General features: G+C 34.2%; 1 pseudogene; it reads left to right on the top strand.

Annotated features, from left to right (window-relative positions):
- The first annotated feature begins 1,859 nt into the window (after positions 1–1,859).
- On the top strand, positions 1,860–4,167 carry LOC120117098 (annotated as a pseudogene).
- The last annotated feature ends 4,530 nt before the right edge of the window (positions 4,168–8,697 follow it).

Here is an 8,697-nt window from a genome sequence, read left to right as displayed (position 1 = left end):
TTTTTTAGATCATCTTGGAAGGCTAAGTCCTACAACCAGCAAAATAGCTCTCATCGTACTGATTTCATATTCTTCCTTTAATTTGTTCGCATCTTGCTTTGATATTAATGGCCAAAAGGGCATATTACAGAATCATAAGGATTAGATTTGATATTACCCCATACGCGAAAATGCAAAACTCGTCCCCCTCAAAATGACGTCGTTCGGTGTCTCATATATAAGACCGAGTTCATGCCCAAAATAGTATCAGCCTTCATTTTCTTCTTTTCTTAAACCGAGGGGATAGAGAGAGAGAGAGCATTTTGGTGAGTTCCTAGAAACCGGTGGTCCTCAGCCACACCAGCTGTCGCTGATCGGCGGTCACTGTCGCTCGTCGACGTTAGAGGAGAGAGAAGAACAAAATACCCGAAGTGTTTTTTAGCCCTGAGTATGGATCTGGGCTTCATTTGGCCTGAATAGGACTCCACTATCGTAGATCTACAAAGGAACTCATCGGTTCCTTAGGCTCTAGCGACTGTCGGGCTTTTACTTTGAACTGAGTTAGGGTTTCACTCTTCTTTTCTTAAAACCCTGAATGGTTCCCTCTCATTTTTGTTTCTTCTTTTCTGTTATTTATTTTTTCTTTCGAAAGTTCCCTCCAGAATCTCTCTGATTTTCTCTACCTAAAATGATTTCCCCTTCTCACTGAATCCCCTCAATATCTCTCCTTTTTCTTTTTATCTTCTGTCCTCTCTGATAATTAGTTGTTGATGGATATGATAATGCCACCAAGGAGATCTCCTCGGGAAAATGCTCTTTTGATTTTTTTCTTTATATTTTATTGAGCTTTTTCTAACTTTGTATTTATTCGATTGATTGATTGTCTCTCTGTCACTGTTGGTGGTCACTGTTCGATGGATGGGTCCTTATCGGCTCCGATGACGACGACGGCGAGGGTGAAGCTCGGCTGGGAAGCTAAAAATCTGGCGTGCGGTGGCTGCTGAAGGCTTGACACATTAGGGTTAACTCTAATTTGGAAACACATCTTGGACCGTTGATTGGCATCGGATCCAATGGTGGAAAATTGAAGGCGATTAGGGCTTGAGATGAAAACCCTAACGGGTCTGAGTCTAGTGCTGGGCCAGTTCAGATCGGGTCTGGATCGGTTCTGGGCTTGAATCGGGTTGTAGTTGGGTTTGTCTGAGTGGGATGCTGGTTAGGTCAGAGTTGGGCTTATTGGGCTTCGGGTTGTGAAGCCTGCAAAATGTAAATATATTTTGTATTAATAACAATAATAATAATAATAAAATAATATTTAATATTTTTATAGACCCAGACAAAAACGGGTGTCTACAACGATCATTATTGTTAATATTTAAATAAATTTTTAATATTTTTGTAGAGAGGGCATCGCCTACACCGAACATTTTATAAATTGAAAAATGGTTTAAACCGTCCAAATGAATAAAATGCAAAAAATGCTGAAAATTTGAAGGCGGGCCTTAGATTTCTCATGACGCACAGCTCAGGTTCTGAACCACAAAATCTTCTCGTATGGGATATAATATAGCATTGTTAACCCAAATTCACCAACTTCGGACCCTCTCTCTTCAGTCTTTTACTTATTACAAAAATCCTCGCCAACTCTTTTATTCTTGGGACATTACGCCAAACGATCCTGTGTGGCGTTTGTCCCCTGATTTTCTTCTTCAACTCTCTTTCATCCCTCACATTTTCCCTTCAGCAACAACAGACGGCCAAATATAGAAATTAAATGTAAGGGAAAGAAAGAAAAGAGAAAAGAAATAATTAAGCTCATGCAATCAAAAACAATTCTCAATATTAACGCCCCTGTTGTTTACAGCTCAGATACCAAAGCATTCACGTTGTAGCCAGCAATGGTAATGGGCATGCACATAGCCAGGCTTGTGCGCATGCCAATTCCATCGTTATTCCATGCATTCGTTGTTGTTTTATCATCGTCATTAATGGTCGTCCCCTCGGCCGGTGACCAGAAGGAGATTGAGAACCTGTTGATGTTTAAGAACACATTATCGAACCCTTCAGCTCTTTACAGTTGGAATGCTTCGGCTCCTCCATGTACAGGAGAAGCATCAAACTGGGTTGGTATTCTTTGCAACGAGCAGGGTAAAGTAAAGGGTTTGCAACTTGACAGCATGGGTCTATCAGGGGTGGTGAATGTTGAAAGTCTTCATGAGTTGCAGGATTTGCGCCTTCCAAATCTTATGAAAAATAACTTCGAAGGCAGAATTCCTGAGATTAAGAAGATGAATAGATTGCAAACTTTGTTCTTATCGAATAATCATTTCTCTGGGGAGATTCCTGATAATAAGTTTGGAGAAATGACTTGGTTGAGGAAAGTGTTTTTGGCTAATAATATTTTTAGCGGTAAAATTCCTTCATCGTTATCTACTTTGCCTCATCTTTCGATTCTGAAAATGGAGGGGAACGAGTTTAGTGGTCCGGTGCCTTAGTTTACTGGGGACTCTTTGAATGTGGTGAACTTGGCTAACAATCAATTTGAGGGTCCTATTCCTAAAAGCTTCAGCAAAATGTCTGCAACTATGTTCTCAGGTACCCCCACTGCAAGAATTCGTAATGTGTATATATATATATTCCATGCCTTTAGTATTGAAGATTTAAAGATCTCTTTTGTTGGTGCTCTGCAGGGAACAGAAATCTATGCGAACCACCTCTCATAGAATGCGACAGTCGCAGACGTCCGCTGCGTCCTCCACCGAGCTCTCCGCCAGACTCAATTATGAACTCATCAGCTGGTTTATTAATTGCCCTCATTATGGTATCTATAACTTTAGTAGTAGTGGCCATTCTATTACTTGTTTGCTTTCTCCTACAGCGGAAACGACCATCTCAAACAATGGAGGAGGAATCATTCGTCGGCCAGTCGTATAAGCCTCCGCCACCTTCCGTCGAAGTGAAAAAGAAAGCTTCAGTGCCCACTCCAGCTCCCCATGCGAAAAGGTCTGACTTGATATTCTTCGGAAAAGACGTCCAAATATTCGATTTGCAAGATTTGTTATGAGCCTCGGCTGAGGTTCTGGGTAGGGGGAATTTCGGAGCTTCATATAAGGCCAGCATAGGGCCGGACCAAACAGTGGTGGTGAAGAACTATAAGCAAATGAATCACGTGGGAAAGGACGATTTCAATGAGCACATGAGACGATTAGGAAAGTTGAACAATCGGAACTTATAACTACCATTACTGGCTTATTAGTATAGGAAAGAGGAGAAGTTATTGGTTACTAACTTCATAGTTGATGGTAGCTTGGCTTGTCACCTTCATGGCAAGTTTTTCTTCTTCCCAATCCTCTAATTCTCTTTTCTTAGTTATTTAAGTTACTAACTAGGGTTTGTTTGTACAGCCAATCATTCTAGTACCAAATTGGGTCTTTATTGGCTAACCCGGTTGAATATCATAAAAGGAGTCATCAAGGGTTTGGATTATCTCTACAACGAACTGCCAACCCTAGTTGTTCCCCATGGGCATTTGAAATCTTCCAACGTACTTTTGGACAAGAACTACGAGCCTCTCTTATGTGACTATGCTTTGAGATCATTGATAAACCAGGAGCAGGCTAACACGCAGATGACGGCTTATAAATCACCGGAGTATGCGAAGACCGGTCGGATAAATCGGAAAACCGACGTGTAGTGCCTGGGTATACTCCTCTTGGAGATTTTGACGGTAGGTTTCTGGAGAACTATTTAACGACAAGTTACAATAGTTCCGTGAGTTTATCTACGTGGGTGAACAAGATGGTTAAGGAGAAGAAGATCAGTGAGGTGTTCAACAAGGAGATGAAAGGAGCGAAGAACAGTAACGGAGAGTTGATAAGTGTGATGAAGATCGGGTTAAATTGTTGCAAAGAGGATCCAGAGGCGAGACCGGAGTTGAACGAAGTATTGAAAAGGATTGAAGAGTTGAACGAGGGAGACGACAACGACTCGTCTTCGACCATAGGTGAAGTGAAGGCTGTTATCTATGGTCAAATGAAGGGTGATTCGTCATTTGATCGTTGAGCAATAGAGAGATTCGAGTGAAAACAAAAATACGAATGTAAGGAATTCCGAATGTCCTGACTATGTCTTTTCATGAAGAACAATAGACAATGAAAAGCTTGGTTGGAAATGGCGGAATTCAATTCATTTAATAGGGGACATTTTAGAGGTCTTTAGAAATTTTAAATTTATAAAGACTCAATATATATATTCAAAATTGTTTATCATATTTTTTTGGGAGAGGGGCTATGATCCTGCCAGTTCATTTTGTGTTCAGCCACTGTTGGTTGGGTTGCAATTCTAGACATGGAGCTGATTCATACTTTTTTCTTCCGAGTTGGATAGGGAAAAACAGAAAAAGAGAGAAAAAAAAAGCAAAATGTTTTATAGAAAATTCTTTGAAATGAAAAGGAATCAAATGCAAATATTTGGTTGCATTTTGTTTTAAATCGTGTATTTGTTATATTTTTAATACCCAAATTTTGACTAGTGATTAAAATATAATTTCTAAAAGTTTAGTGGCTAAAGTATAAATTTTGAAAAGTTTAGGGACCAAAAAATGTGATTTTAAAAGTTATATATGTTTTTTAGCCCGTAAATGAACAGTTTGACTTAAAACAAGAATTTTCATGAGAATCAGATTTTCGGTACGTGATTTGTATTAAAAGCTATAAAGTGATAAAGTTCGGTATTGAAATCGGATAATCAGATTGAATCTGAATTTTACAAAAATTTGAAGGATGTTAGAAAATGGTTGTAAATATTATTCTCATGTTTTAGATAAGAGAAATTTGGTTCAAAACGGTGTAAGTTTTCAGATTTGATTGAACAATGGAATTTTAGTGACTAAAATGCAATTTTCAAAAATTTCATAGCCAAATTGATTCATCTTTGAATAAGGACTATTTTATTGGAAGAAACTTCAATGTCATTTGGTAATTATCAAGGTTCTTTAATGGTATTTTTGGAATTTTATATTAATTGAATTTTAAATTCAATTATATTATAAAAATGTTAAGTGCATAAGTTATTAAATACTAGAATAATGAAGAAGAATCAACATTTTTTTTAGCTTGTTATTCTCTTAGCCGAAACATACATGGTTCCAAGGTAAGAAATTTCATTTTTATTTTTAAAGCTACATGATTAGTTTTTGGATTAAGCTATTAGATAGAGAATTAATCTACATGAAATTTTCTATCATTTGATATAAATATTTCATGGTGAAGATGCTTAAATGTTGAGATTGAAAGTTAGGGTTTATGTAGGGTTTATGGAGATTGAATAATTGATGAAAGAATTTTGTGTTTTTGATGTTGGAGATTAATTCTAAGGCATGTGAGATGACTAATTTGATGTGTACATGCTTTGGGCTAATTAGGGTTTTCGGAAATGTTGGGATTTTGATGTAATTTGATGTTGTTATGGTTATAATAACATGTATTTAATCTAAGGAAGTTGAATTCATGCTTGAAATTGAATGGAAATCAAGCCCTATGTACTTGGATAGGTTCGGCCACATGAAAAAAATTAGGGGAAAATGTTGAAAAATATCTTATGGTCTAGGATTGATATTAGAAGTATTCTATGTGAAATGGAGATTGTTTTGGATCAATTTGGAACCTTGAAAGTGAAAAGGGCTAGTTTAAAAGTTTTACGAATTTTGGGACATTATTGTATAAATGTGAGATTTGGAGTATTCAATGATAATATTTAGTATGAGATGCTGGAAAATTAAGTTGGAAAGTTATTTGGAACCAAATTGCAAATTTGGTAAAAGTTTGGGTTGAAATTCGAAAGGTCCTAAGAAAATGGGGACTTGTTTGCAAGTTAGTAAATGTAGAAGTATCATTTGGGTAAATCAGGACAATTCTGGAAATTCTGGAAGCTTGTTGAAATTTTTGTGCAATTATTAAATTTGAATCAAATTACAAGTTTATAGAGAATGGAAGTTGAATTGAAAAAATTTAATAAATTTTAGGATGAATTTGCAAACTTTTGAATGTTTAAGTATTGATTTGAATATTTTATTGAGGTGCTTGAAATTTTATGTTATTAACGTGACATAATCATAATTAGTGGTTTTGATTATATTCATGGATTGAATAAGCATTTTGAGAAGTTTGAAAATATGAAGGAATTATGATTTAGTTTTATATTGATTCAAGTATTGATATTATTTCTATCGAATTTTATAATTTCGTTTAGATTATGTTAGTTTGATATTAATATATAGTTTGAAAATTTTATGTTATTATATGACGTTGTCATTCCATGGTAAATTTAGTGATTCAAGTAGCTTAAAGTGAATGAAAAAGTATGAGATTGAGAAGATTATCGAAGAGGAAATTCGACAGGAAGGCAAATGTGAGTGCATTTAATTCGTGTTTATGTTATCGTACAAACATTAGCTTGCGATGAGCCAGTGACGGAGTTACTAGGATAAGAAATGACTCCTAATGTTATGTGAGTTGTGACTCCTAATGTTATGTGAGTTGTGACTCTAGCCTAAAGGTTCATTTATTAAGCTTGTAAAATTATGAAATTAAGCTAAGGAAGCTAATTAAGGAAAGTTGTCTAGAAATTAGAATTTGAATAGTGAGTTTAGAAATTTACCATAAATTATAAATAATTGATTAGAGAATGATATCTATACCGTCAGATTTGTATATCAGTCTAACTTCGTTTAAAACAGACGGTGACTGATTTCGAGGTGTATACAAAATGATATGAATTTTTAATCGGTGATAGGTCAGAAAACAAGGCAGTAAATTTTGCCCACAACAACTTTTATCATTCAACTTTGAAAATTCGCTAAAAATTGTACAAGTGGAAATAGACGGAATGCCTTATTTGGTTAGATTTGTATTCGAGTCTAGTTTTTGGTGGTGCAAATAGAATAATTTTTCAGTATATAAATTAATACATAATAATATTTTTTCGAAGGTAGTACAAACTACTAGAATATAAAATTTTGATAAATTATATATGAAAAATAGTGGAAGGCAGAGAATTTAAATCTACAGCTTAGTGAGGCATATATTTTGATTTAAAATAATAATAATAATAAAGTGTTAAAGTGAGTGCAATTGGTTTATTTGATTATTATAGTCGATGATGACTTGCAATAAGTCAACCTCATTTTATTTTTCAATATGATTTATAAATTTTCAGTATGAAATATTTCTAGAAACGTTTCGTCAAGTTTTATGAATGATTTTGGGTATGAATTGCACAAGTATGATATTTATGATGATGAATTCTAAATGTTTACAGATATTAGATGATTTTCAGTTAGCAAATATTTACAGATATCAGATGATTACAGTTATCAGATATTTATATATATCAAACCTTTTATAGTTATCAGACACGGATTAATAAATGATTCTATGATAATAAATATAAGTTCGTTGTATGTTGCATTGAGAGTCGTAGGTACATTTGACATGCCATTATGTGAGTGCTTATCAGTTATTAGTTCAGCTTTGGTACATTCGTGAACTAATGTTCAACACCGTGGGTGCTCAAGTTATGATTGCACTGAAGTGCATCATATCTCAATTTCAGTTATCAGGTTATGATTGCACAGAAGTGCATCATATCGTAGTTTTAGTTATTATTCGGCACTGTGTTGTGTCTAGTGCGCACCTTAAACTTACGTACCTTATATTATCTTATATATACATTGAGCTTATGACAGTATATGAAAGAAATGAACATAGAATTGAAAAGAAAGTTTTGAAATATACACGAAAAAAAGTTATTTATGATATTCGATGTTGACTTACATGATTTTTGATAAAATCATGAGATGATGATTTTCAAGTTTTCAGAAGGAAAATACCCTAATTAGCCAGGTTTGAAGTTTTTTATTTTATTATTTATATTTTATGCATATAATGTTTTAACTATATTTATGTCTCACTAAGTTTTACTTAGTGTGTGGTGATTTTTATGCGTAGGTTCGAATATAGTAGAGGTCGTGAAGTAAGGAGTCTTCCAGCATCTTATGCAAAATCAAACCTACCGACAATATCAGTAAGACATCCTAACTTTGACTTATTAGTGGCATGTACATTATATTTGTTGGGTTGTTTTATCAAATTTATTTTAAAATGGGTTTGTAATAGTAATTAATGTTATTTTCTTTAGTTTTGTCTTATTTTAGTATTTATCGTATTTATGAGTGAATATTATAAATGTTATATATTTAAAATCAAGCGGTATTAGACAGTTCTGTTCGGATATAAAACAACACTGAACTGTCTAATTACTGACTGAAATTAGAATAATTTTCAATGATCAAACAATATTTTATAAATTTATAGATTAAGAAAAAAAAGTTAAAAAAGAAATTATTAAATGAAACAAAATTTCTAAACATTTAAGTTCAACAAATGTCAGTTGAATTGATGTGATATATGTCACTTGTATTAGGAGATATATGTGAGTGTTACAATATTAGTTGATTTCCTCTCTAACATTTCAAAAATAACATAAATTAAAAGCAAATATATATCTATATATGCGGCAAAACTGCCAGGTTAATGCAAATGGGAAACGTTAATTCCCAAAATAATGGTGTAATGATATTATTTCCCCAAATGGGGTGTTTGCTACAAACAACTAAGATTTCCCGGCGTCTTCAGAGGTGTGGGATTTACTAATGGATCT

This window comes from Hibiscus syriacus, unplaced genomic scaffold (assembly GCF_006381635.1).
Source record: "Hibiscus syriacus cultivar Baekdansim isolate YM2019G1 unplaced genomic scaffold, ASM638163v2 tig00110318_pilon, whole genome shotgun sequence".
Classification (NCBI taxonomy): Eukaryota; Viridiplantae; Streptophyta; class Magnoliopsida; order Malvales; family Malvaceae; genus Hibiscus; species Hibiscus syriacus.
Note: the sequence above shows the minus strand (reverse complement) of the source record. Positions and strands in the feature narration are given on the sequence as shown.